This window comes from Pipistrellus hanaki (genome assembly GCF_964339955.1).
Source record: "Pipistrellus hanaki genome assembly, chromosome: 4".
Taxonomy (NCBI): Eukaryota; Metazoa; Chordata; class Mammalia; order Chiroptera; family Vespertilionidae; genus Pipistrellus; species Pipistrellus hanaki.
The window spans coordinates 21009221-21037182 of record NC_140506.1 but is presented as its reverse complement, the minus strand read 5'-3'; the positions used below and the strand labels follow the sequence as shown (position 1 = coordinate 21037182).

At 37.0% G+C, this 27962-nt stretch overlaps 2 long non-coding RNA genes and 1 pseudogene across 3 annotated transcripts in view; 2 read left to right on the top strand and 1 right to left on the bottom strand.

The window, feature by feature from the left end:
• The window catches only part of LOC311621527, a 1687340-nt gene that overhangs the window by 73238 nt on the left and 1586140 nt on the right, over positions 1-27962 (bottom strand). The window lies entirely within an intron of this gene.
• Positions 1-27962, top strand: part of LOC311621526 — a 484022-nt gene that overhangs the window by 73239 nt on the left and 382821 nt on the right. The window lies entirely within an intron of this gene.
• Positions 1144-2434, top strand: LOC311621015 (hydroxymethylglutaryl-CoA synthase, cytoplasmic-like; annotated as a pseudogene). The gene has a single exon. The product of its transcript is annotated as a hydroxymethylglutaryl-CoA synthase, cytoplasmic-like (transcript).

Here is a 27962-nt window from a genome sequence, read left to right as displayed (position 1 = left end):
AATTAGGAAGAAATACAGAGGTAAAGAGGGTGATACTTTTAATTTGTTGCTCCTTGTTTAGCTTTGTGCCCATTTGAGACATAAGATAGCATAGGTGGATGGAGAGCCAACATCATGATGAAATTCCTTGTGACAATTAGAATTGTTAGGTCAGATAAATTATATGCAATTTAAAGTTTATTCCAGACTCCACATTTGCCTTGGAGAAATTGTTTAGTTGTTCTTTAAAAGCTATTTCTGTGGACTCTAAATGTCAAACTGTTATGGACAGTGTTCTAATTAAGCCAACATCATACATAGAAATTAGGTTTCTAATTCAGTTTCCGATAGAAAAGGCTGCAGTATAGTTACTCACCTCAAAAACAACAGAACAACAAAACCAAACAAGGGTTGCTGCATTGTGCCAACTGAACTTCAAGACACTGTGCCCTTGGGCATATATGTAATTTACCCGTTGAGGCTTACTTTCAATATATAAACAGAGAATATTACTTCAGCCAAAGGAAAGTAAAACCCTACCATGCCAGCCTTCTGCTCTTTCCCAAAACTAGATAATCTGACCTAAACCAAAAAGCTCATGTGATAAAGAAAAAGGAAATCATTGCTTCCTGAACTTAAACCTACCGTATTTTCCGGCGTATAAGACGACCCCCTAATTTTACAGTTAAAACATAGATTTAGGCATATATTCGCTGTATAAGACTACCCCCCACTTCCGAGGCAACACCAGTTCTTTTTTTAATAGACCGCCTCTCTGACTCTGGCCAATCTGAGCAGGCTTTTTACTAGAACACAGTGTAGCTTCGGGTACAGAACATGTATAATTTACATGCATAAAAAGCCTGCTTGGATTGGCTGAGTCAGAGAGGCGGTCTATTAAAAAAAGAACTGGTGTTGCCTCGGAAGTCGGGGGGGGGGGGGGGGGTAGTCTTATACAGCGAATATAGGCCTAAACCTATGTTTTAACTGTAAAATTAGGGGGTCGTCTTATACGCCGGAAATGTGGTAATTACATTTATATAAGAAGGAAGTGACTTGTAATTTAAATGGTAATAGAAAAGCATTTTTTTCTCTCCTGTATCGACACCTTTGCTGCCTGAAGGAGGAAACAGTGACAGACTTTGAGACTGATGTTCTCTGTCTTTCACCATGCCTGGGTCACTTCCTTTGAAGGCAGAAACCTTCTGGCCAAAAGATATGAGAAGTTATGCCTTTGAGATTTATTTTCCTTCTCTGTACGTTGATCAAGCAGAGTTGGAAAAATACTATGGATGGTATAGGCACTGGAAAGTGTACTATTGGCGTGGACAAGACCAGGATGGGTTTCTGCGTAGATAGAGAAGATATCAATTCTCTTTGCATGACTAGTGCAGAATCTTATGGAGAGAAATAGCCTTTCTTATTATTGCATTGGGTGGCTAGAAATTGGAACAGAGACAATCAGTGAGAAATCAAAGTTGGTGAAGACTAATTTGACATAGCTTTTTCAGGAGTCTGGGAACACAGATATAGAAGGAGTAGACACCACAAATGCCTGCTATGGAGGAAGAGCCACTGTCTTCAATGCTGTGAAATAGATTGAGTCCAGTTCTTGGGATGCATGGTCTGACCTGGTAGTTGCAGGAGATATTGCTGTATATGTCACAGGAAATGCTCGACCTACAGGTGGAGTCAGATCCATTACTCTGCTCATTGGGCCAAATGCTCTTTTCATTTGTGAATATGAAATGGGACTTTATGGGACACACACCATTCCTATGGCTTTCAGAAGCCTGATATGTTTTCCAAATATCTCATAGTAAAAGGGAAACTCTCCCTCTAGTGCTCTAGTGGTCCAGCAGACCACTGCTACTCTGTGGTAAAAAAGATCCGTGTCCAGTGGCAGAAAGAGGGACGTGAAAAAAATTTTGCTTTGAATGACTTCAGCTTCATGATCTTCCCTTCATCCTGTTGTAAACTGGCTCAAAATCTCTAGCTCAGATCATGTTGAATGACCAGCCCAGAGACTAAAAACAGTATCTAGAATGGCCTGGAAGCCCTTGGGGGTATTAGATTAGAAGATACCTACTTTGATAGAGATGTGCAAAAGGCATTTATGAAGCCTAGTTCTGAACTTTTAGTCAGAAAACAGAGGCGTCTTTGCTTGTATCAAATCAAAATGGAGATATGTGCATGTCCTCCATGGATGGCTGCCTTAGTTCTATTCTAGCCTAGGACTCGCCTTAGCTGGCAGGAAAGAGGGTCAGCATGTCTTCTCATGGTCCTGGTTTGGCTGACACCTTCCACTCTCTTAAAGATACACAACGTCACTCCAGGGTTGGCTCTTGAGAAAATAATAGCAAGTTTTTGTGCTCTTAAAACAAGGCTTGACTCAAGAACTATCTTTGCTGAAAGCATAAAGGTGGAGGGGCACTCATCACCTGGTCAACTATAATCCCCAGAGTTCAATAGATTTACTCTTTGAAAGGCCATGGTGCCTGATTAGAGGGGATAAAAAGCACAGGGGAATTTACACCTGACCACCCTCTCCAAATGACGACACTTTGGACGAAGGAATAGGCATGTGCATTCAAGCCCAGTAGCTAAACATGTCCTCAGTCATTCTAGGAAAGTGTCAAGACTCCAGGGAACATCAGCAAAACCAGAGCAGCTGTCATCAGCATTGGCGGGGAGAAGGGGTATAGAGAACTTCTGTGTGGGGAAGACCTGTGTGGGCCACATGGGATGGGTATGTATGGGAACGGTTAGGATGGGATGTCTGGAGACAATACTAAAGGGTGACATGTTGCTTAACATTTTATGAGCCTGGAAAAATATCATGTTCTTTGGAAAGTCTCTTAGCCTCCTATTGAGTCTAGCCAATGCTTACTGTATTCCATGATGTTAATGGCTCTGTAAAACTTCCTATCTCTGGCCATTCGTATGCATGAAGCCTAGTTTTTAAATGTGGTTTGATGAGTCCTATGATTCTGACAGAAAGAAGCAGAGATACTAGTCTTCAGTTTTAGGTTTTTTTTTTTTGTTGTTGTTGTTGTTTTTAATGTGATTTCTTCCAACAAACAGGATACTGAAAGTACCTGTGGTTTTTGAAAAGTTTCTAGTTCAAAGAATGTGCTCTTACATGTGATATATACAAACCCTGCTTAAAAATGACAAGACAAACATGTTCTTTTCTAAACTTTGTACATTCTGAAGAGAAGAGCTGGGATGGTAACTGGTTCTGGAAACTGGAATGTGGCTTTAAACCCTGTGAGGAGTGATTGCAAAGGTCCGGGGTGGAGAGTCTGGCCCCGAGCAGGCCTGGGAGGGGCGGCCTGCTGCGTTTGCAGTTCTAAATGTAGCTCTAGGTCTGTTCCTGAATCCGTTCATGCTGGACATGGCTGAAAAACTGAGAAGTTACTGGAACTTGTGTATGAGGAAGCTTGTTGTTGCAACCCTTTGTACCTTATTTTGAGTAATAAATAAACCATTTTTCTAGCTGCTCTTAAACATTTTAAAAAGAAGGACAGGATACTTCTGATGCGTCAGTGTTATAAATGTAACTGAAAGACTGACAACCTGCCTTCATGTTATAAGGATTCTTTTCCTTTAAGAAAATCTGTTCAATGAAAAGAAAAAGGTGATACCCAAGTTTTTACATAGTTTGATTAGCCAAAATAAGTTTTCCATTTAAGATCTGGAAGTAGAATCTAGAAAGCATTTTCTTAGACTTCTACCTTAAGAAAATCATCCCAAGATCTGAATAAGACTGGATAGACAGTTTCATAGATATTTTTGGTGTTGAACTATGACATGAGCCTTATAGATGGTTAAATAGAGTGAGTTGGAACCAATGTACAAAATTAAATTTTTAATATTTGCTGTTAAATTCTGTGACGTTTCAGTTATCTAAAATCAATGCACACAAATATGAAATGGAATGTTTCAAATGTTTCAAATTGCAAGGTAATACGTAATGTAAGTTTGTAAAATACTCTTGTCTAATATTAACTAATGGTATTTTGACTTGTAAAGACATAATTTGTTAAAATGACTTCATTTTTATATCCACTGATATAGATTAATAATAGAAGTTCAGACTTGAAAGATTGATGGGAAAATGGTGCATGCAATGATTTTGCAAGCATATGGTTCAGTATGCTTTGAAAAGAGTAATTTAACTTTTGGGTGTCAGCAATAGGCAGGCCTAGTAGTACTACGACAGAATTAACTAGATACCTTATTAACAGTGAGGTGAATACCTTTGAGTAAAATTTTAGGGAAATAATTTTAAAAAGAGCTTTAGAAGTACAGTGAAGCCACTGCTTTTGTAATAACATGTTCAGCAAGGTTGGTAAGAGAGACATTTTTACTAGAAGTTTTTGCAGGTATTAAACACAGATATCTGGAGGCAGGACTCCATAATCTAGGGTTTTATCTAATCTCCCTTTAATTAAAGAGGAGAAACACTTTTAATTTCAACCAGAATCTGTGAAATGCTTTTATCATTTCATACACATTGCCATGAGACTATTATGGTTAAAGGACATTGGATTGTTCCTTTTTTAGGTCAATAACAAGGCCTTCCATTTTATTGAATGTTTACATTATGAAGGCTTCACATACCTTAAATTACCGTAAATTACCGTAAATTACCTTATGTATTCCCCACAAAGTAATGCGGTTGAAATAATTACTCACTTTTTACAGGTGAGAAAGCGGTGTCTAAACATGTTCAAAGATGTTACAAGCAATTAAATGAGTCAATGTTTGAATCCAGGTTAGTGTGAATGCAAAACTTGAACTATTTATTTCCCACAACCTTTTAATGACTGACATGCAGTCTCTCAAGATATTCTGTGGGGATAATGTTTTAAAGTGTTCCTTAAGTCAGCAATGGCCTTGGCTTCTGCTGCATCTTCAGCAGTATCCTACTAATTGGGACCTCGTAATGCTAAAACTGTGAGGTGCATAGGCACACCGAGGTAGGAAAGGTTCAATTTGTAACTTAAAAGTAGCTTTCTCAGATCCCTAATTTGATGATTAGGAAGGAAATGGAACTGTAAATTGAACCCATTCTACTTGCTTGTTGGTCTGGGTAACTTAGTCTTAGTTATGGTCTTTCCCCTGATACTATTCGTTTCCCTGTCCAGGAAGTAGTGTAATTGGGAGGGTAACAGCACTTTATATTTAGGACAGTCTTTATGTATTGTAGCATGCACGGTTCAGCCACTTAGAATGCAAATGAAGCTTAAACCATAATTTAAATTAATATTTTACTTTGGAGTGAGTGCCATAGTCTGAGTGTCTGTATCCCTGCCAAATTCATATGTTGAAATGTTAACCCCCAAAGAGTATGTATTAGGAGGTGGGTCCTTTGAGAGATGCTTAGGTCATGGGAGTGGAGCCTTCACGAATGGGATTAGTGCCTTTACAAGAAGAGATCACAGCCAACCCTTCATGTGAAGACACTGAGAAATCTGAATCCCAAAGAGGGCGCTCACCTGGCCATGGTGGCACTTGGATCTCAGACTTCCAGCCCCCAGACAGTGAGCAGTAAATTTCTGTTGTTTACAAGCCGTTCAGTCTGAGGTATTTTATAATAGTGACCTGAGTGGACCAAGTTTTCAAGTAGGAAGACTTGCTTTTGACTCATTTCCTTATCTGAATATATTCTTGTCATTTATTTTTTAGCTCTGAGTCATGCCTCCTTAGCTCACTGTAGACCTAGAATATCAACTAGAGCCAAAGGCTACTTCTTGGGTTTGTCCTGTCAGTTTCTAATTTAGGAAAATAGGGTGCAGCAACCTTCTAGTACTATTTATATACATTCAATGCTTCTACACCTCTAAGCCCTCAGGGACATTCAAGGAAACTTCACACTTTTGTGTCACTTTCTACTCTGATTCAATGCCATCAGAATTATAATTAATTTGCATTTAGACCCTTGTGTAAGGGGATGCCACTTCTTGGAAATTCTACTGGATGACCAAATAAATAAATAAATAATAAATAAATAAATAAATAAATAAATAAATAAATAGAGTATCCAGTGCTCTGTGTACATTTAATTAGAAATTCCAATTAATTATTCATTATTTCATTTACATTCCTGGAAATTTATAAAGAAAATAGTTTCTTCCAACTTTCTGTCAAAAAAAAAAAAAAATCTGTACAGCACAAGAAAGAGTTTCTTTTTTGTAGGATTAGATCCTTAAGTGACCTATGTTAAAAATACTTCTCTTTCTCAATGTTTCCATTTACCTTTCAGTTGTTAAAAAAACAACTCAAGTCATTTTAAAAAGAGGCACATTTTACAGTGAGAAACACTGAAAGCACAGCATGGAAGAAAATACACTTTTACTTTTTTAAATTTAACAAACACTTGTATTTAAGTGCTTTAAAATATCAACTTATTTAATCCTTATAATAATCCTATGAGGCCAAATATTTTTTCCAATTTTACAGATGTGACTACAACTGTAAATAATGTATGATAATATTTGATATTCGATACTGTCAAATGGCGATGACAAAATGAGTTCTGTATACAGGTTTGAAAAAGTAGCAGAAGTGTTGAGTGCTTGCTTCTTTAAAGAGCTGCTACTTCTCTCTGTGGCCATTTTCTGGGCTTAATTTCAAAGGTGAGTAAAATTCATACTTTGAGCAGCTTCTTAAGAATTCTGGTGGACAAGCTCCTGAAGCTAATTCTAAAGATGAACTTTTTTTTTTTTTTTTTTATTAAGTTCTGCGCCAAGGCGAATCACATTATAGTGGAGCTCCAGCATGGTTTTATTTTTATAGTTGGAGCAGCAAATTAAAGGAGATTTCCTTTGCTTTTGAGCCATTCTCCAGTTTAATTGTTCACACTTACATAATAGGTGCTAGCATAACCTATTGGGAAGGATAGCAGAAAGCAATTGAGTTCTCTTTGTTCCTTAATGGCCTGTGTGATTTTAGGTAAATCCTTTTTTGATTTTTGTTTTCTTTTAAGTAAAACAAGAATAATGACACTTTCATTTCCCTACCTACCTCCTAGGAAGAGTCTATGATGAAAACTCAAAAGAGCTATGACTCCTGAGGAGGAGAGGCACAGCTGTGCACCCCCTTTTCTTTTCTTCTTTTTTGAGCTTATGTTAGACTCCTGGTAATATTACCCACTATTCTTGCTTGAATGGTATTTGTGATTTTGATGGACAAGGAATACTTGTGATGTTTGCCAAGCATCCAAGTACAAAAGCTTTTGATAAAGGCAATATTTTAACACTTTCAGACTGCAGGAGCCTTCTACTTGAGATTGTATCTGCTTTGATGTAATGGGCAGAGAGGTTAACTTCTTTATTTTTTTTTACACAGATAATTATTAAATGTCTACCAAAAATTAATGTATAGGAAAAAATATGGGTCAACATTGAAGTCAATTTACAATCCCCCCCTTTAGTTTTTGCTTTACCTATTACCCCAGTCCTCACAGACATTATTTAAATTAGATGAGATTTAGCCCAGTTGGCATGAATCAGTAGTTGAGCATTGACTGATGAATTAAGAGGTCATGGTTCAATTCCCAGTCAGGGTTGTGGGCTCAGTCCCCAATCGGGGCCCTGTGGGAGGCAGCCAATCAATGATTCTCTCTCATCATTGATGTTTCTATCTCTCTCTCCCTCTCCCTTCCTCTCTGAAATAAATAAAAATATATTTTAAATTAGATGAGATTCAGTTTCTTATTTATTAAATAAAGCTGCTAATATCTTTTATGCTATCTTATATAATAAAATAGTAATATGCAAATTGACCACCACTCCAACACACAAGATGGCTGTCCCCATATGGTCAAAGATGGCTGCCCCCATGTGGACACAAGATGGGCAGCAGGGGAGGGCAGTTGGGAGGAACCAGGACTGCAGGGGAGGGAAGTTAGGGGCAATCAGGCTGGTAGGAGAATAGTTAGGCATTAATCAAGCTGGCAGGGGAGAGGTTTAGGGTAAGATGACCAGATTGTCCCACTTTTGGTGGGACAGTCCTGATTTCTAACAATTTTTCCCGCATCCTGCAGTGTTTTAAAAAAGTCCCGATATTTGGAAAGATTGGAAAGGTTCTTTCCAAAAATCGGGACTTTTTTAAAACAACGCAGGACGTGGGAAAAATTGTTAGAAATCGGGACTGTCCCGCCAAAAGCGGGACAATCTGGTCACCTTAGTTTAGGGGGTGATAAGGCTGGCAGGCAGAAGTGGTTAGGGGCAATCAGGAAGACAGGCAGGTGATCAGTTGGGAGCCATCAGTTGTGAGAGGGATGTCCACCTGCCAGTTTAGGCCCGATCCTGGCTGGAGATTAGAGCCAATTGGAGCCTTCCTTCCCCTGGCTGCTGGCTACTGGCCGGGGCCTTCCTTTGTTCTGTTCTACCCCCTGGTGGTCAGCATACATCATAGCGAGCATTAAAACTTGCAGTTGATTGAACTCCCGAGAGGACAATTTGCATATTAGCTTTTATTATATAGGATAATGATGAAATCAAGGGCACCAATTAAATGCATGTTTTAGTCAGCCACATTTGTTTAAGCAAAGACAACCTCACTTCTTTTCTTTTGTCCCCAAACTCAATATGTATGAGCCCTCAGAAATGTGTACAATTTGATCACAAGGAGAAGCAGATAAGATGGTTTGGATATTTCTGTGCGAACCTACTATCTTAAATAGACAAATTAAAGCTCATATCATATTGACTAATCACTCAGATTATACACTCAAGAAAGAAGATTTTCATTAGTAAACAAACAGGAAGTCCAGGTATTTGGCAATTGTTTCTTCCCTTTTGACATAAAACTGGTAGAATGAGGGAGATATTGACTTCAATAGGTGTATTTTTTTTTTTTTTTTTTTTTTTTACAAAACTTTCCTGATCAGTGGAAAGTGGCCTCATGTGTATATTTCTTTTTAGAGAAAAGTTATCTATAAATTTTCTTATAAATACATTTTTACTCATTAACTTTCTGGAGTATTCTGCTGAAACCAACAGGAACAGGCAAAGCTGCAGAAGAAATAGGAAGAAAAAGAAAAAGGCAAATATTTCAGCAAGACAAATGCAAAGCAAACAATGAAACAAATGAGGTTACAGACAATGGCAAGAATGTTAATGAGCATAATGCCATATAGTGGAAATCTGCTAATTGCCTAGTTGAAGGAATTGAGAGGACATTTCCCTAACAGTTTTTTCTTGTTTAAATTTTTTTTAAAAAAAAGATACTGCAATTTAGTTCCAACATTGTATTATGCAGCTGCATTACAATTCCCTACTGAAGTTCTATGGAAGAGTTGAGACTAATTTAACACAGTTTTTATTTATTTTTTGCACGATACCATCAAGATCAGCAAATGAATACTCAAAGCATGTGTGAAAGGCTAAGAAGTTGTTACAGTTTTGCAACCAAAAATTAACAAGACTTTGGAGGTTCAATAATTTGTGAGAAGGGGAAAGACACTATATACAACAACAAACTCACATAAGAGTTAGTTGACTTTGGACATTTGCCTTTAACTTCAAAATGTAGTTCCAATACATTTTTATTTATAATGATGAAATAGCTTTATAATTTTACATTTTTATGAAAGTATAGTTGACATACAATATTCAATTAGTTTCAGTGTATATCAGTATTTCTATACCTTACTATGTAGTCATCATGAAAGCTTCATAGTTTTTAATTAAGGGAATGGGTTGCTTCAGAAATCTTGTTTGTTTTTAAGTTATCTTGAAAAGGAAGACATTCTGGCACTCTTAAGATATAGCTAATATGACACATCATGGAGCTAGACTTATGTCAGACATTCAGTCCCCAAACTAGGTATGTACTTACATCTGAATTTTTTCCATTTCAGAAGAGATTTTCATGGGCAAAAACCTATGCCAACAATCTTCTCAACATAAACCCTTTGCACAGGGAGGAAGAGGATGTTTGTTTATGTACTTATTCACCTATCCCTCCCCCAAAGATTTATACCATGTTTATCATGAACAAAATGGAGTCTCTTTTATTTGGGTTCCTAGTCAAATTAAAAGGACAGACGTGAAACTAATGAACAATCATACAATTTGATAAGAACTAAAGTAATTATGGGTCTCTGGAAAATAATGTGCCTAAGAGAGAATGAACTCTGCCTACATGAGTGGGGAGATTTTAGGGAAGTGTTCACAAGAAAGGATGGGATGGGAAGACCTATAAAAGATTAGCAAAATTTCCCTAGACAGAAGTTAGGTATGTGCCATTGAATGAAGATTTATCTATGAGTCAGATACAAGCTGATTTACAAAAGATGAGTTATAAATAAACCATGAGTATTCTTGGTTACTCTGGAATCCATCACCATTTCTGAACCTTATCATTGCCAGAATACACTAACCTCACCACCTTACCCTAGCTTTGGTATTAGACTTGATGTTACTTATGTGGGCTCTGTCTTTTAATTTGCTGAACACCTAACACTGTCAGTAATTAATTTGGTTACCATAAAGGTCAGAGCACCCTTGGTCTTCCTGAGAAGAGAAAGATTCAAGGAAAAAATATATGCAATGGCACTGAGGCATGGTGAATTGTGAATGTTTCCAGGAACACAATTCTTTTTGTCTGGAGCACAGACATGTGTAGGTCAGATGAAACTGAAAACATAAAATTACTTTTTCTACAGATTTAATTCAAGAAAATTGGATGGTGGGGATCCACTAAATGACTTTAAAACAAAATGAATTATATTTATATGCCAGAAAAAATGATGCAATGGACAAATAGTATAGAACAGGATTTGGTGATATAAGCTGTAAAAGTCAAATCGAGAGCAGGGGGTGGCTTTTAAGAGTTTTTTAAAGAAGTATTTCTCGGGACTTTATTTTGTTTCCTGACTCATTCATTTTGCTTCTATCTTATACTCATGATAGCAACAAGTAGAGGATGATTGCCAGATTTTTCATTTGAGGTAAAGAACAGGCTACCTTGATTTTATATACATACTGTACAGACCCATTTACCACTGTTTACTTGTCCAGCTTCCCCAAGAGACTGTGAGCATCTTCATCTTAAATATTTTTGTTAGCTCGTCCAACTTTGTATAGTCTTCTCCTTCCTCCCTCCCTCCCTCCCTCCCTCCCTCCCTCCCTCCCTCCCTCCCTTCTTCCTTCCTTCCTTCCTTCCTTCCTTCCTTCCTTCCTTCCTTCCTTCCTTCCTTCCTTCCTTTTTACTTTTCTCACCTTTCTCTCTCTCTCTCTTTCTTTCTCTCTCTCTCTTTCTCTCATCTTTATGTCTTTCATTTGTTTTTAAATATAGTGGCATGCATACAAGTATATCCTATTCTTAAAAGAATGTTTTATAAACAGTATGTTTTTAAAATTAAATTTATTGGGGTAACAATGGTTAATAACATTATATAAATTTCCAGTGTACAACTTCACAGTATGGCAACTGTAATACTATATCAGGTGCCCCTATATTCTATTACGTGCTCACCATCTGAAGTCCAGTCTACCATCCAGCATCATTTATTGAGGTTTGCTGCCTAGATAAAGAGAAAACAACTCTTAGCATAACAGTGAGTAAAGGGATTCTAGAATTGGTATAGAGGTGTTCGAGTTACTATAGTCTTTAATTATACTTGGAATTATCCAGAGGGAAGTTATATCAAAGACTATAGAAACAATTGTCAATGATTGTGGATATGTGGCATGCACCATGCTAAGTGCCTTACATGCACTAACTAATAATCTCACAATTTAATGTGTAGTAATTCTTATTGATGCCATTTTATAAATGAGAAAACAAAAAAACTCCATGGAAAGGATCCTGGGAAGCAACAGATTTTCCGAAGTGGGTGTAGGGTTAGGGATAAGTGGATGTAGTAGAAATGAAATGGACAGAGTGAGGAAGAAAATCTCTGGAAAGAACAGGACCAATGACAGGACCCAGAGGAGCAACAATGTTTATGGCACAGGCATGGAGAGGGGTCTGGTGGGGCACTTAGAAGTGGTCAGAGGTTTAGAAGGAGAACTGGAAGAAACAAGAAAGAGTTTTGAAAAGAAAAGGGTGAGTTGATAGGCAATGCCTCAGACTGTGAGAGGTCAAGTTATTTGGGGATGAAAGGAGCCTTGAATTTGGCCATTAGGAGCTTGTTCCCTGCACTGTTAGCAGGGTGGTAGAGGGATGTGGGAGTAGTGAGTAGCTCTCTGAAGGGAGGCAACACTGAGGGGCTCAGCGGTGAGCAGGAGATACATAGGTCTCTAACCAGAGAAGAATGAGGTTACAGGCTCTTTTTTCTTAAAGATAGAAAAGAGATTTGTTATTTTGTTTATATAATGGCTGAGGGGAAGGAGCCACCAAGGATGGTGAAGATACAGAAGACAGGCATAATTGACAGAATAATATCTTAGAAAGTGTTGGAGGAGATGGGTCAAAACTATAAAGGGGAGAAGAAAGGACACTTCCTTCCCTTGTTCCTGGAGTTCAAAGCAGGTTTGAAACACTGGGTAGCAGGGGGGAGAGAAAATGTGAAGAAAGAGCAAGGAGGTTGGGGAAGCTTGGTACAGAAAAGCTTTTCATACTATGCCTCATGCAGAATTGGGGCAGGCTATAAAGTTTTATATATTTTTTTCATAAAGACAAATAAATAAATGTAGTACATCTGCATAATATGAGTTTGTACTAAAATGAGCCTCACTATGGTGCCTTTTTCAAAATTAACAGATAGAGGCATAAAGTGTTACAGAAAGTAGTTCCATTTAATTTACTGTATTTCATTTGTTTAACATGGCATTTGCAACTGATGTTCCTTTTGCTATGATAACCATCTACAAATTACCATGCTTTCTTCCTCAGAAATTCACTCTCTTTGGGAAGAAAGGATTAGCATATTTTATTAGACTTTTATTCTTAAAAATGTATATTTGTGACATAGAACATACAAATCTATATATTTCTTAGCACCATTCATATTATCATGTTAATGATTGAGTCCAATTAAACAACAAAAAAGCAAATGTAGGCAAAAGGAAGTGTATATAGTAGCTTCTGCATAAAATTCTATAGGAAATGAAAGAGATTAGATTCTTGTATAATGGGTTCATTTTAACTATCCCCCCCCCCCATTAGAAGAGGAGGGGAAAATCATTTGCTAGCATGTCTCATTGACATTTGAAAGAAATGCAATCCTTAACATGATGGCAGCACAGAGGATGAGGAGAAAAAGAAATAGTTTTGTTCTCCTTAAAAATTTTTATTTTTCTAATATCTTATTCAATTCTAAAAGTAAGGTATTTTGACATATAGCATGCCAGTAGAAGTTGTCTACATATATATTCCAGTTAAAATTTAGTTATTCATTATTACTCAATCATTTTCTGGCTAGAATGTCAAACCAAGATATATTTAAATGAAGCAAAAAGCAATTTCTCTATTATCTGGATCTAATAAACATGTATTTTGATAAGGAACTGAATATTTCCATCTGATGGTTTATTATGGGAAAAGTAGCCTACTTAAATGAGTCTGATCTTATTTGCTCCCAATTTGGACAAAACAAATGAACAAACAAACAAACAAACAAGTGTCTTCTATTATAAAGCAGACCCTTCATAGTTTTGACCCATTTCCTCCTTCACTTTCTTTGTTTTCTATCTGGATGTTTCTAAGACACCCTGTCAATGGGAGTCGGTCCTCCTCAGGAACTGATCACCCAGATCAAGTCTTAAGAGAAGGAGGGTGACTCCACGTTATGTACCAGACACTTATGTGTCACTGACTGAACCGTCTTACGTTGTGATAGGCCCTGCTTCTATGATTTAAATATGAAAGTTTTTGAGGGGTAACATATTAAGTGACTGTTTCCTTTAGAAATCAATTTATAAGAAGTAAATTCTCAATGATAGGGCAGAGAACAGACAGCAAGAGAGTAAGTAGTGTGGTTAGTAAGGGATGAGAAAGAGTTGCCTAAAAAGTGGGCAGAATCTCCAGAAAGTGAAGCTAGGGAAGTCTCAGAAAAAACTTTGCTGGCTTCTTCATTTTGCATGTGGCCAATAGCACCCTTGTCTTGAGGAATCCTTTGGACACTGGGCTTTTTTATGAGGAAGTGCTATTAACGGATTCCAAGCAGCACATCAAAGGTCTTTCATTTCTGTTGGAGTCTGTTTTTAAGCTAAATTCATCCAAACAGAATTTCTTGGCCTGCTCATGTAAATAACATATCTGGATTGCCTGAACATGCTGCAATTTATTTCTCTTCCCCAGATTTATGGAAGGTTCATAATGGCCAAATTCTTCCTTGCAATGTGGAAGAGCACAATTTGGTCTTACGAATATGATTCTCAAATATACCAAATATGGTATGGTTTTTCAGAAAGTATTTAATGTAGTTGCTCCCTTAAATCTCTGAGCTAAAGAAGTTGGGTCAGTAATCAAGACATTTTCATTACAATATAATAGGATATAATACTTTCAAAATAATGTAAGGGCTGTTTTATTTAGTGTTCTATGAATCTGTTATCTAAATCTCATGGAACATCTAAAGATCTTTGCTTAATTAATTTGGAGAAAACACTGATAGTAGAGAACCACTTGTGATGAGTCACATATCTGAGACATAACCTTATTTGTATATAAATCATTATTGTGTCTGATATTAGGCAATTGGGAATTGAGTTTCAGATGCTTTCATGTTTTGGCTATTAATCACTTTTCTTCTAGTTATTACCAAAACTAATACTAGATAACAACAATTAACTTTATGTTGTTCCACACCATCCAGGAGTGTATCTAATTATCTAATAGTCTTATGCAGGAAACTTCAGTTCTCTTTCTTAGAGTTGAGGATCCAGGTCAGAGATGACGAGCAATTGACTGCAGGACTCACAGCCAGTTTATGGCAGATTTAAGATCCAATTCAGGCTCTCAGACTCCAATCCCAGGGCCCCTGACACCCAAGGCACACAAAACAGCCTGTGTTTGGTCTGCAGTGTACAGGAAAACCTAAAAACACTACCAGGGACTCCTCAAAGCAGAAAAAAGAAACAGCTTTAGACTCTCCACTTATAGAAATTCTGAGTCCCGTTAATGCAGAAGGAGTTCCATGACTGACCTTCCAAGTTACAGTTTTTCCTATTGACATTGTCAATAGAAAGTTATTGGCTAGCAAGCAAAACATTGTCCTGTGCTTACCGGATTATCATATAAAGGGTCAAAGACATAGCATTTTCTTAAATGTAGGAAATATTTCCTCCACATTTTTTTGGGGGTGGGTGGAGGGCATCACTATTTTTCTTTCTAACTGTGACCCTCAGATAAATTCTGATGGAAGCTCTGAAAATAGTTTAAAGTGTAGAATTGATTGACTGAGATGAGATTCTCTGTCAGAAGGAATGAAGATGTCCATATTTCCATGACTACATGATACAGGGTTTGGGGGCATAGATTCTGGATTCAGGCTGCCAAGATTAACACGCTATGGCACTGATTAGCTGTGTATCCTTGGACAAGATTCTTAACTACCCTATGACTAAGTCTCTCACTTTTTTATTTTTTATATTTTTTCATTTTTTTAAATTAAATTATTATCTGTGTACATATTTTAACATTGCCCCGCCCTTCCATACATACCCTCCCTCCCCAGAGTTTTGTGACCATTGGTTGTACTTATATGCATGTATACAAGTCCTTCCGTTGATCTCTTATCTCTCCCAGATCTCCCTACTCTCCCCACTGTAATTTTACAGTCTGCTTGTTGCTTTACACAATGGAATACTATGCTGAACCTCTATAGACAGTGTTTGGTGTGTGATTGGAATAGACTCATGGAGACAGAAACTAAGGGCTTGGACTATTGTTGCCCTGCACAACTGTACTCTTAAAGTGTGGGATGCAGAATTTCTAGGCAGGAAGAACCTCAATTCATTCCTTATTTGTAGGGACAATCCTTTTCTAAGAAGTTTAAATTTGGGGTTCCAATTATACAAAAAAGAACATTTTTACTGTAGAACATTTGAAATAAACAAAAATATATATATATAAAGGAGAAAATCCCACCTTCATTCCACTATCTAGAAACAATCACTATTAATATTTTTCTATGTCTGGATTTGCATATGTGAGATCTTTCTCTGTAATCAATTTTATCTTCTGTTATCTTCACCTACTGTTGTAGTGTAAGCATTTCTTTCTGATCATTGCAAATCTGTTGGAAGCATATTTAAAGCTTGCTTACTCTTTCCTATAATATAATATAGATAATCCTTATATTGTTGCCTGTGTATGTGAATATGTATGTTATCCTCACTTGAGGATATGTTTTATTGATTTTTATAGTGAGAAGAAAGGAGAGAGAGAGAAACATCAATGTGAGAGAGAAATATTGAATGGTTGACTTCTGTATTCATCCCCACTGGGGTGTGGATCAAACCCGCAACCTAGATATATACCCAGACCAGGAATTGAACCTGCAACCTTTTGGTGTATAGGACAATGCCTACCCAATTAAGCCACCAGGCAGGTCTATCTGTATATTCCATTTAGGTTCAAAATTGTAAATAATGCTGTAATGAATAGTTTTGTTTCTCTATGAGAAAAGCATACTGAAACCAAAGAGATCTTTGAGAGATCAAATATTCATTCCATTCTCCCATCCAAGTACTAACCAAGCCCGACCCTGCTTAGCTTCCGAGATCAGACGAGATTGGGCACGTTCAGGGTGGTATGGCTATAGACTGTTCATTCCATTCTGCTCTAACATGCATCGAGGGTCTTTTTTTTTTAACTGTAATATTTATGTACTTATTTATTTTTCATGGAATATTTTGGGGTGGCATGTGATAAAACAGCGAGTGCAGTTTCTCTGTGGAGTGCTTTGCTGCATGCCCTTCCACCTTCACTGGACTGTTTTCATGGATCCTGATAGGCAGGAGAGCTCCCTATGTTTTATATCTTCTGATGAACTCAAATGAAGAAAACTTAGCAAACACTAAGGATGGATGGAAGCATCTTTTAACCACATCATCTTTTAATCATATCATAGCTACCGTGTTTCCCCGAAAATAAGACATCCTCCGAAAATAAGACCTAGCGCATGGAAAGATAAGACATCCCCTAAAAATAAGACCTAGTGCAACTTTGGGAGAAAAAATTAACATAAGACACTGTCTTATTTTTGGGGAAATAGGGTATTAGCTCCTCTCCTTTGGTATTTTGATGAAATATTCTAAAGGTAGTAAAAATTATACATTCCCCTCCATGACTCCAGGAATTGTTTTACATTTTATTATATTTTCCCTGAGCCTAACTGCCACATGGTTTGTTTAAAAAAAGAAAGTGACTGAGAAAAGTAAGATGAATGGAGGGACTTTCAATCTAAAGTTCATTTTAGACGTATGACATAAAACCACAGAAATTCATATTCTCCCTCCCTCCCTCTCTCTCATTACTGTTTGTGTGGAACTAGAATTATGTTTTGAAGAAAACCTTCATTTGTCTCTGAGCAAAGTGAGGTTGGTTAGGCAACTCAGATTTCACAAGAGAATATGAAGAGAGGCTTAACTCACACCAGCTCTACATGTACCTGTCAGCCGAAAATAGCTGAATTCTAGGTAGTCTAGGTACTTAACAGCGAGTATACCTCCAAACTCCCAGCCTCTCAATATTTTTCAAAAGCTCGGCAGAGAAAAACAACTGCTTATGGAGGAATGCCTGGAAGAAAAACTATAAATTCATTTCTGTGAATCTGTGATTCTCAATGGGTGTGGGCAAGGGAGAGGGGGAGGCCTCATGTTCTTTCCATAGAAGGGAGCTGGTCCCAAGATGAGGATGATTTTGTGGTGATTCACTTTACTGATATCCACTGCTCCCCTCAATGTTGATATAGATAAAGTCATGGAATCATTACTTGAATTACTTGAGCAATGATTCTAGAGTGAACAAACTAGATACCTCTGTTCAAATCCAGCTTAGAGACAAGTTCTCTCTGGCTTGTATATACATATACACATATACACATTAGAGTAGGAAATATAAAGTTTGCATAAAATCTGGATTTCCTTGGAAACAATAAAAAACTTAGCAATATTAGGCACATATTACTGTCTGGTAACACATGCCTGGAACTGAAAAATGGTTCCTGCTTTGATCACTGACTTTATTACTTCTTTTCTTACACCTGGCCCATATCACTGATTGAGGTTACCTTTCTGGTCCCCGCAGGCACTGGCATTTACAACCTATGAGTAACAGCTAGATTAAGGCAGAGGAATCAAGAGCTGGGTAGCTGGGCCACATCATTTTGCTTTCTAGAATTATGTTTTGAAGAAGACTTTTTTCTGGAATTGTATTTTAGTCTGAGGCCGTAGGCTTTATGACATAAGGAAATGACCACATATAACTAAAGTTTACTATAAGAATATTTTGTTCATTAGTTTGAGGATTTTATAAGCACAGTGGTTCAAAGGATGGACTTTGGAATCTGACTGTTTGGAATCCAGCTCCTACTCCTGCATTGGCTGGCAAAAATCTGTTTAGCCTGGCATCTAATCTAGCTCTGATGCAGTTTCTTCTTCCGCTAAAATGGATATGGCAGTAGTGGTACCACTTATTGGGCATTTTTGTTAAGATTAAATACATTCATTTATGTAAAGTGTTTAGGACAGTGCTTAACATAGAAAAATATTTGATAAGTGATACTACTAATAATATTATTACCTCCTGTCTCAGAATTAGAATTTGTTGCTCCTGATACTTCATTTTTCTACTTTATGGAGTACCTAAAACTTGTAATGAATCTTGTTTGTGTCTTCTTATTGGCTGCTGGAAAGTTTTATGTAAAATTTGATACAGTTTAGTAAATATATCACCATCTATTTTTTTATGTACTCATCTTATTTTCCTACTCTGCATTTTCCTCGGTATAATTCTTAATTATTCTTGATCACTCCTACTTTTCTGTATTATGTGCACCTTTGCAAATCAACTTAATTCTCTTTTGAAACAATACAGGTGCTAAAAATAAACCAAAAGCAAACAAACACATGTGAGCTCTCCTCACTGAACAAGTATGACCAGCAAAACTAATTATTTCCCGACATAAATTCTATGTGAAGTTTGCTTTTTTGCTGACACTCTGAGCTCCCACTTATTTTTCAGCTCTGTCTTTTAGCTTTAGGGATAAACTGATCCAGTCATCTTTGATAGAAGAACTCCAGCAAGTTCTTGTAGTCACGTTATTTCCCACATGTCTTCAAATATATTGCATTGCTGCAAATTGATTTTTAGCTTGTCTTTAAGTCTAACAACTGAGCTTCCTATGACCAGTTGGCCTTGTATAGGTCACTAGAGGCACTGTTTGTGTATTTAAATTTGCTATTAAGAAGAACCACACATTCTTTCTGTCTTTTGTAAAATAGGCTATGAAACTGATGTAAATAGACCTATCTGGAAAATGGCCAGTCTCCTAAAGTTTATTCCTAAGAGATTTAATAGAGTGCCTAGGGAATTTTACTCAAATCATTTGATACAATGAATATGAGAACATTTTCTGATCATCCACCCCGAGTCTGATAGAATGGCAGGGTTTTATTTCTCTCTTTTTAATTTGATGGTAAATAAGTGAAATTTTTTTAAGGATCATATTGGCCATTTGTTTATTTTTTATTTTTTTAAATGTATATTTTATTGATTTTTCTACAGAGCGGAAGGGAGAGGGACAGAGAGTCAGAAACATCCATGAGAGAGAAACATCGATCAGCTGCCTTCTGCACACCCCCTACTAGGTATGTGCCCAAAACCAAGGTACATGCCCTTGACTGAAATCAAGCCTGGGACCCTTCAGTCCACAGGCCGACACTCTATCCATTGAGCCAAACCTGTTCCGGCCATATTGGCCATTTTAAATCAGAGAAACAGAAACCACTCTATATGTGGAATTGGTTGCCAAAGTGAAAGGTGGGAAGGAGAAGCAAAGTGGATACAGTGGTGTTATCCAGAGCCAATGAGTCTGCACTCACTACACACATCGCTAGAACCCTTGTTTGAGTAGGAACCAGAGGGCCCGCACTCTCACTAAAGCTTTTTCTATGTTCCTTCCCTCTTTTCTCCTCCTAATTACATGCAAGCACCTCCCATTGGCAGAACTTAACAGGAATGCAGCTGGCAAGGGGTCCTGGGAAGTATAGTTTAGACACTGACCTTCTCAGGTAGAGTATAGAAGGACATATTTAACATCATGTAGTTCTAGCCTCAACCTTTTATTACACTGAGCCACTTTGTCCCTCTGTTTCTTTCATGGGACCTATTTATATACATATTCTAATTTGAAAACATTTTGAGCTACATGACAATATTTCTGACTCTAGGACTGTCAGTTATGTCAGAAACACAGGAATGTAACTGGAAATATTTTAGGTTATTTTCTCAGTTGTTTTTTGGTTTTTTTTTTTTTTTTGTCAATCCTTAAAATGTACATGTTTTGTTGGGGGAAAGTGCTCAATGCACTTCTCTATTGTTTTAACTACCTGGATTCTGTTTCCTTGTAGAGATCAAAATACTTAAAATCTTCATTCTGAATATTTTCTCGGCCTCATTTGTTTGGAATTGGTTTTCATTTTGGTTTCCTGATTTTCATAAACTTGCATTTGTTTTTAACTGTCCTCTGTCAAAATATGGTTTTGAGCATTCGGCTCTTACATTAAAATTATGGCTCATCTCTTTTGTTTTAAGTGCCAAAAAACATTCAAATGAATTAGGGGTCTTTAAAATGCATCAAAAAAAAATGCAGCCAGAGAGACTGAGACATTTAAGTAGCAGAGACAGAATTGTTCAGAGCCACGCCAGTGTAAGCGGGTTAGCAAGTCAACGGTATCTGATTGGGAGGGCTCATCTCTTTCCCACAGCACTGTGTCTCTGGAAGGTTTGTTGTTGTTGCTATTTTTATTTTTTTTTATTTTGGTAATGGTTGACAGGACTAAGTTGAGCCCTGACATGTGCTGCTACTTCTGTAAGTGTTTCTGACATAGTGGCATAGTCCTGGAGGCTTTTGACAAATGTGTCAACCTAATGAATGGGCAACTGAGCCTTAAAACCAGGCAAAGGTCATGTAAGTTGTTCAATAGAAGGTGCAAAACCCAGGTAACCAAATAGAAGTTTCAGAGTTATTCTGCTAGCTTGCTTGCTGATGAGACTTCAACAGATCAAAAGAAAATAATTATCTTTGAAATAACTATCCACTATTAACAGTATAAAGTAACGTATGCCTTTAGGAGAAAGCACCATTGTCTAAATGTATTTGTAACACTTACCTTCTAATTTTTTTTTTTTTTTTTTTTTTTACCATTTTCTTTATGTATTCTATACCTAGAATGCTTATTGCTTTAGGCCCCTGATAAATTCTGGCACTCCCTGAAAGGTTTAGTTACTGTGGTGGATGTTTCCCAGAAAATGGAATGGTGCCTATTAAATAGCATGGCTGCAGCGAGGATTACCCAGAGTAATTACAGTTGTTTCAGGCACAACTTTCTGTAATAGAAATCACCAAGGCCTCTGACTCTCAAGTGTCACTCTATTTGAGCAGAATCATAATTAACAATAGCATTTGGACTAAAGTTTGAGAGTTAGAAACTAAAAAATGATAATTGTACCTATCTAAATTATTAAGCAAAATAAAATTATATCCTACCTTTACTATTTCCCTCCAAAGGGATGCTATTTGGATTTTCAGACTAGGTCTACTTAAGTATATAAAGGACCAGAATTTTATGAAGTCCATTTTTCTTTGAGCTCAGCTCTCCAGGACTTGAGGAGATCTGTTATTTCTAACTTTACACATGGATTAGAGTATCTTCAAAAGCAGAGTTCTGTTTCTTATCTTGAAGCCTACAAATCAATTAATAATTTTATTCAACTGGAGAGGGAAGGCAGAGAAGAGTCTGGTCCAAAGATCATTAAGTTCTCATGTGCTCTAGTAACGTTATTCATTTATCTTGCTTTTTGGAAGGACTTTAATCTTGCAATGTGTCTATTCTGAAGATACTCACCTTCCTTCATCCTATTTTCATTCATTGTTAGAAGCTGGAAGTTATAGTGAAGTTGATCCCATTTAGGGATTGTCATTTTCCCCCAAGGGTGGGGCGTAGGGGTGATATGTGAGGTAGAAGGTAATAAGGTGATAGGGCAGTAGGAAGGAGGGTGAAGCTAAACACATACAGTTCTGCACTCCTCCTCAGATCAAAGGAGTTATATATTGGAGATTTCTGTGATTTGCAATTCTTTTGCTAACCAGCTTCCTTACATTTCAAATGAGGAAATATGGAATCAGAGATAATCAGAGGTTTACCCAAGACCACAGATCTATTTCATGACCAATCAAATTAAGAATCCAGACCTCCTGGATAATAGTTAGTAACATTTCTTCTTTTTAAAAATTCAATAAATAGTTTCTACTAAAACTTCTGATAGCAGGTGAAGGTGGGCAGAGCAGGGGTGGGGGCATCTGTAATAGTGCCAACAATAGAAATAAAGTAAAAAGAAAAAAGAAAAAGAAAATACATATTTCATGTCAATAAAATGTTTGAATACTAACTACACAGCTCAGAACAGTAGTACAGTGAGTATTGTTATAATAAAAATACTCTTACTAAATATAAAAAAAATCTCTAATCCTTTCATAGAACTTACAGTTTAACAAAAACAATAGATGTACAAATAAATAAAATAGTAGATGTATGCACAGTCTCCAGTCTGCTCATGTTTTAAGTGAGTCAATAGAAGTTTTATATAACTTCTATTTTTTAAAAATATTTCACCTTTAAAATATTAGCAATCATATTCTAGAAACTTTTAGAGGAGTTGAACACTTATGGATACTTACTTTTATTTTCATAAAAATAGCTAATAAGATATTTGAAATGAGTACAATCAGTATTTCTTATCTACAATTTTAAATGCCATGTAACATGAACTGTTTCCAGTATGGGTTTTTTTCTTTTTTCTTTTGATTTGAATGATTTGAATCACATATTGCTTGCAGTTCAGCCTCAGAAGTGTGCTTTTTGGGTGGAAGTTAACAATTACTATAAAAAGTAATGACAATTATTTCACATAATAAGTGACCTTGAGGTCTATGGCTTCAGGGATAGCTCGACAATCATCACTGATCTAGAATTTCTTTCATTCCTCAGTGTGTTGACTTTTCCTCCTCTGGTATCTTGTGTCATGGTACCACATGCTGATATAGCTCTGGCCTCAGGTCTTCGCACAGCAGCCTCCCCGATAGGGAAGAAGGGAAAAGGAAACCAGGTTTTCTTTGTCAAATAGATCTAGTGTTCTTCTGCCAAGAATCCTTGATTATTGTGGTATTAAATTTTGATTAAATAGCATAAATACAATGTATTTTGGTTTATATTCAATGGAGTCCATTAGATGTGAGCTGTCCAACATTGGCGTGTATGTGTGTGAGCTATACAGCCTTCCTGGTCCTCACCACATAGCTGGGTGAGATGTTAGAGGAAAGAGTGCCAAGATTCATTTATATAGTCCATGCTGGAGGTAATGGGCTGAAAAACCATCATATGCTTTCCTCCAAATGCAACCTCTATTTCTAGGACACCGGAGTAAGATAAAACTAGTATTGATACATAAATCTTTGCTCTCCCTCATTCACCTTAAATAGATCAATCTGTTGTTGAGTACTAGAGACATTTCTGCCCAAACGTCTTTCTCCTCTTACCATGCCACAATGTCAGGCTGCCACAGTGTCTTGCTGGGCCACTCCCGAAGTCTTCATATGGTCTTCCCAGAGATACTCCACCTCCACCCCAACTTGTTCTCCGCTCTGCAGTCAGAGTGATAGGCTCAGAATGCTTAGTAAAGTTCAGTAGAAGCCATTGCTCCTAAAAGAAATAGAAAAATCTCAATTGCCATTTGTAAATCTTGCCATGCACTAGCTCACCCTTATTTCTACATCTGCACAGGACACCCTATTTATTTTCTCAACCTCCTCAGATGCTCTCAGTTCCTTCCTACCAGGGAACTTCAGCTTATTGCTCCCTCTACCTGCGATTTCCTTTGCACAGCCTATCTCTCTCTGCTCTGATATGCTTTTCTTTGTTCTTTAGATTCAGAGGAAAACCTTTTCTGACCCTGAGGCACTCTGTTTTCTCAACACATCTCTTTTATATCATTTACAGTACACTTTTGTGGGTGTGATCAGTATCCGATGCTGGGCTTCATTGAAGACTGAGCTATGTCTATTTTTTTTTTTTAAATCATCTTTGTCCTGACAATGCTTAACATGAAACATTGCACATAATAAGTGCTCAGAATGTGGTTGTTGACTGATTGTATCAATAAGTGAACAAATACATAGTATTTATTGTATTATTGGATCTCTGCATCACTGATGCATTTCAGTTGTTGAGTTTAGGTTGTTGATGTGGGCCATTTTGGGACCTCTGCATGAGAAAATCCATTAGAAAATGTTGCCTTTAGAAAAAGCCTCAGATATGTTTTATATGCTATACATATGAGGGTTTAAATCAGAGAGCTTCTAAATGCAGAGATGAGTTTTCTAAACAAAATTGGAACACAAAAGCTATGAATTTGGAGTTCAGACATCAGGTACTGTTGAAACAGAGAAAAACTTTAGGCCTTAATATGGGTTTATGTTTGGAGAGATCCAAATGTCATTTTTGAGTAAAGTCTGTTGAATAGCATGATGTTAAAAATAAATAATAAAAAAGGTTTAAGTGATATGGCTACAAGGTTCTGGGGATTTCTTCCCCAATATTCCCTTTCAATTATTCTCTTTTTTCTGAAATATTTATTATCTTTGCTCTCAGCAATTCAATAAAAGTAAGGAACAGTTGTTAAGTCAATGCTATGTGCTATTTTGTTAATTCCATAAATAGTTATTGATTGCCTCCTACTTGAAAACCATAAAGTTGTATTTTTCTTGTCAGAAATTTGTTTATGAAAATAATACAATTTTTTATTTCAAGTAAAAGGAGTGTAGACAAGAAATTTTAAGTATAAGTACTTTGTTAGATGTAAGTGGGTGATGAGAACATACAGTGAATGTCCCTAATTCAATTTCTGTAAAAGCAAGGGAGAGGAGAATTGAAGGAGGGCTTCCAGGAAGAAATAACATTTGATCCAATTCTGACAGGCAAGTTCAACTAAATGTTTATTAATTACTAGAGGCCTGGTGCACAGAATTCATGCCCAGAGGACGGGGGTGGGGGGTCCCTCAGCCTGACCTACACCCTCTTGCAGTCCAGGACCCCTCAGTGAGCATCCCTTTCACAGTTCCTTGCTCCTTATTGCCCGCCTGCTCGCTGCTCCTAATTGCTCGCCAGCAATGAACCCAGCTTTTGGCTGAGCAGTGCTCCCCCTATGGGAGTGCACTGACCACCAGGGGGCAGTTCCTGTGTTGAGTGTTTGCTCTGTGGTGGTCAGTGTGCATCATAGCGACCGGTGTTCTGGTCATTCCACCGTAATGGTCACTTAGATTTTATTATATAGATGATGCCAATGTTCGTATTGTATATAAGTATTTAAGTAGCATTTTTATTTTCCCCCCAATTTTTATAATTTTTTTCTCTCTTTTACCTATACACGAGCTTTCTGGAAAATGGGAAATATGTTTTATATTTTAGTTATGTAGTGCATTATTAAACATAGGACTATGCACCATCTAGATACACATTGGTGTTTCTTTCTCACAAATATTAAGTGGATTACAACTTTTATACGATTTTATAGAATTTTTATATATTCTTTCCTTTTTGAAAACTCTACTGAAAGCATTGTGAATGCGTTATTTCACATATAACTCTTGAATATAGATAACTACACTTTTTCTGGTCCTAATATTTGGGTATTTGCACAGACTCAAAAGATTCTTAAAATATGCTTAATGGAGTGTGTCTTCAGAAAGAATGCATGATGGGCATTTAGTAAATTCCCTCAGATGGTGATGGGTCTATTTTTCCTTTTCTTTACCCTTTCTTTAATCTGTCATATCTTGTACTCTCAAACCCATTGAGGAACATTTCAAGAAATGCATGTGCATTATTTTACTTTAGAAGAGTGAGCAGTTTTTAACTATTGTGAATTAAAGGTACACTAGATATCTTGGTTCCTAGGACCAACCTCTGAACCAATAACTGGTCATTTAACTGCTCTGGAGAGAGGAAAAGATAAACTCCTTCCAAGGTCATTACTGGAGAAGGAAAAAGAGTGACCTTATAGATAGATATACTGTTGCATTAGATATTACTTACTGATATTCATTGTTAAAGATGTTAAGTTGATTATTATTATTATTTTTACTGATCAGTAGCATCTTTGTGTTTCCTCCGCTGTGTTTCTCTTCAGATGGATTATTTTCTATTAAGTTGTTCTCCACCCACACAAGGAAGTTTCAAGGAACTAAACATTATCTGTTCACTTAATCTCTCTGCAGAGTTCACATTGCCAAGACCCCACATCATTTTTAAGCCCTTCTTTGTACTCTTCCACACTTCTTCAAATGGTGATGCCTGGCCTGTTTTTAAATCCCAAAGGCAGTTTTCTTATGCTTTGCAAAGCAGCAATATAACCTCTCATTATGGGATATTTCTTTTTAAGCATGTTGGTTTAGCACTGACCTTTTCTTTGTCTTTAAGAATGTTCTCTAACTTAAGAGGCACTTATGCCAAGTGCTTATTTAACATGAAGAAATATACACATTAAAAAAGAAACACACATACATGCAACTGCTTACTCACTGTGGAGCCACCTCTGACAGTCATAACCATTTGAAGCTTCAGTGAATGCTGGAAAAGGCCTCAGGCTTGCATCGGTTGCTTATGACATATTTCCCAGAAAAAGCTGTGGGCTGGGGGCTCAGTGGCTGTGCCTAACTAGACCCTCAGGATCTAGTTAGGCCTCTGGACCCCTATTTATGGGTTTTCTGATTTCTCAGCCTCCCGCAGACTGGGAAATAGCAAAGTAGAAACCAGAAAGGAAACTAAGAACAGATGTGTTTTGAAATGGAGATGTTGTAAATAATGAACACACTGGAAAATTTACCCTATTTTATGACCTTCCTGGTTATGTTATGAAAGATAAAACCATCTTATTGACCTTTCTGCATACATTTTACTAAAGGGTCTAAATGGTTTTTGAGTAAGAAAGACTGTTTTTAGTTCAGATTCTGGGGTTCCTTTCTAAAAATAGGGATAAATAAGCAGAAATGTGAGTGGTATAGATAATTCTTTTGATTAGGTAGAATACTTTATAATCAGAAAATATATGTTATTATATATCAAAGACCTTTCAGATTCAGTTATTAATTATGCATAAAATACACAGTATTTATAATTATATTATCTTTCTTAACTCAGTTCCACAGAATTGTATAAAACAAGCATTCTTTTTTATTGTTCACTGTATGACAGATGTGTCCCAAGTCTCCCCTCTCTCAGCCCCCTCCCACTCCAGGCCTTCACCACACTGTTTGTGTGTCCATTGGTTGTACATATATTTATATACGTTCTTTGGTTAATCTCTTCTCTCTCCCCCCCCCCCCCCCCCGCCCCTACTTTCTGAATTACGTCAGTCTGTTGCATGTCTCTGGACCTATTTTGTTAATCAGTTCATCATGTTCATTAGATTCCACTTATAAGTGAGATCATGTGATGCTTGTCTTTCTCTGACTGGCTTATTTCACTTAGCATAATAATCTCTAGGTCCCTCATGCTATCTCAAAGGGTAAGAGTCCTTTGTTTTTATAGCTGCATAGTATTCCATTGTGTAAATGTACCACAGCTTTTATATCCACTTATCCACTGATGGGCACTTGGGCTGTTTCCAGATCTTAGCTATCTATACTAATAAAAGGATAATATGCAAATGTTCGGGATGCCCTCATGCATAATGACTGATCAGCAGGAGGCTGCATGCACAGCAGGCATGGGTGAGCTGGGACTTGCAGTGTCGGG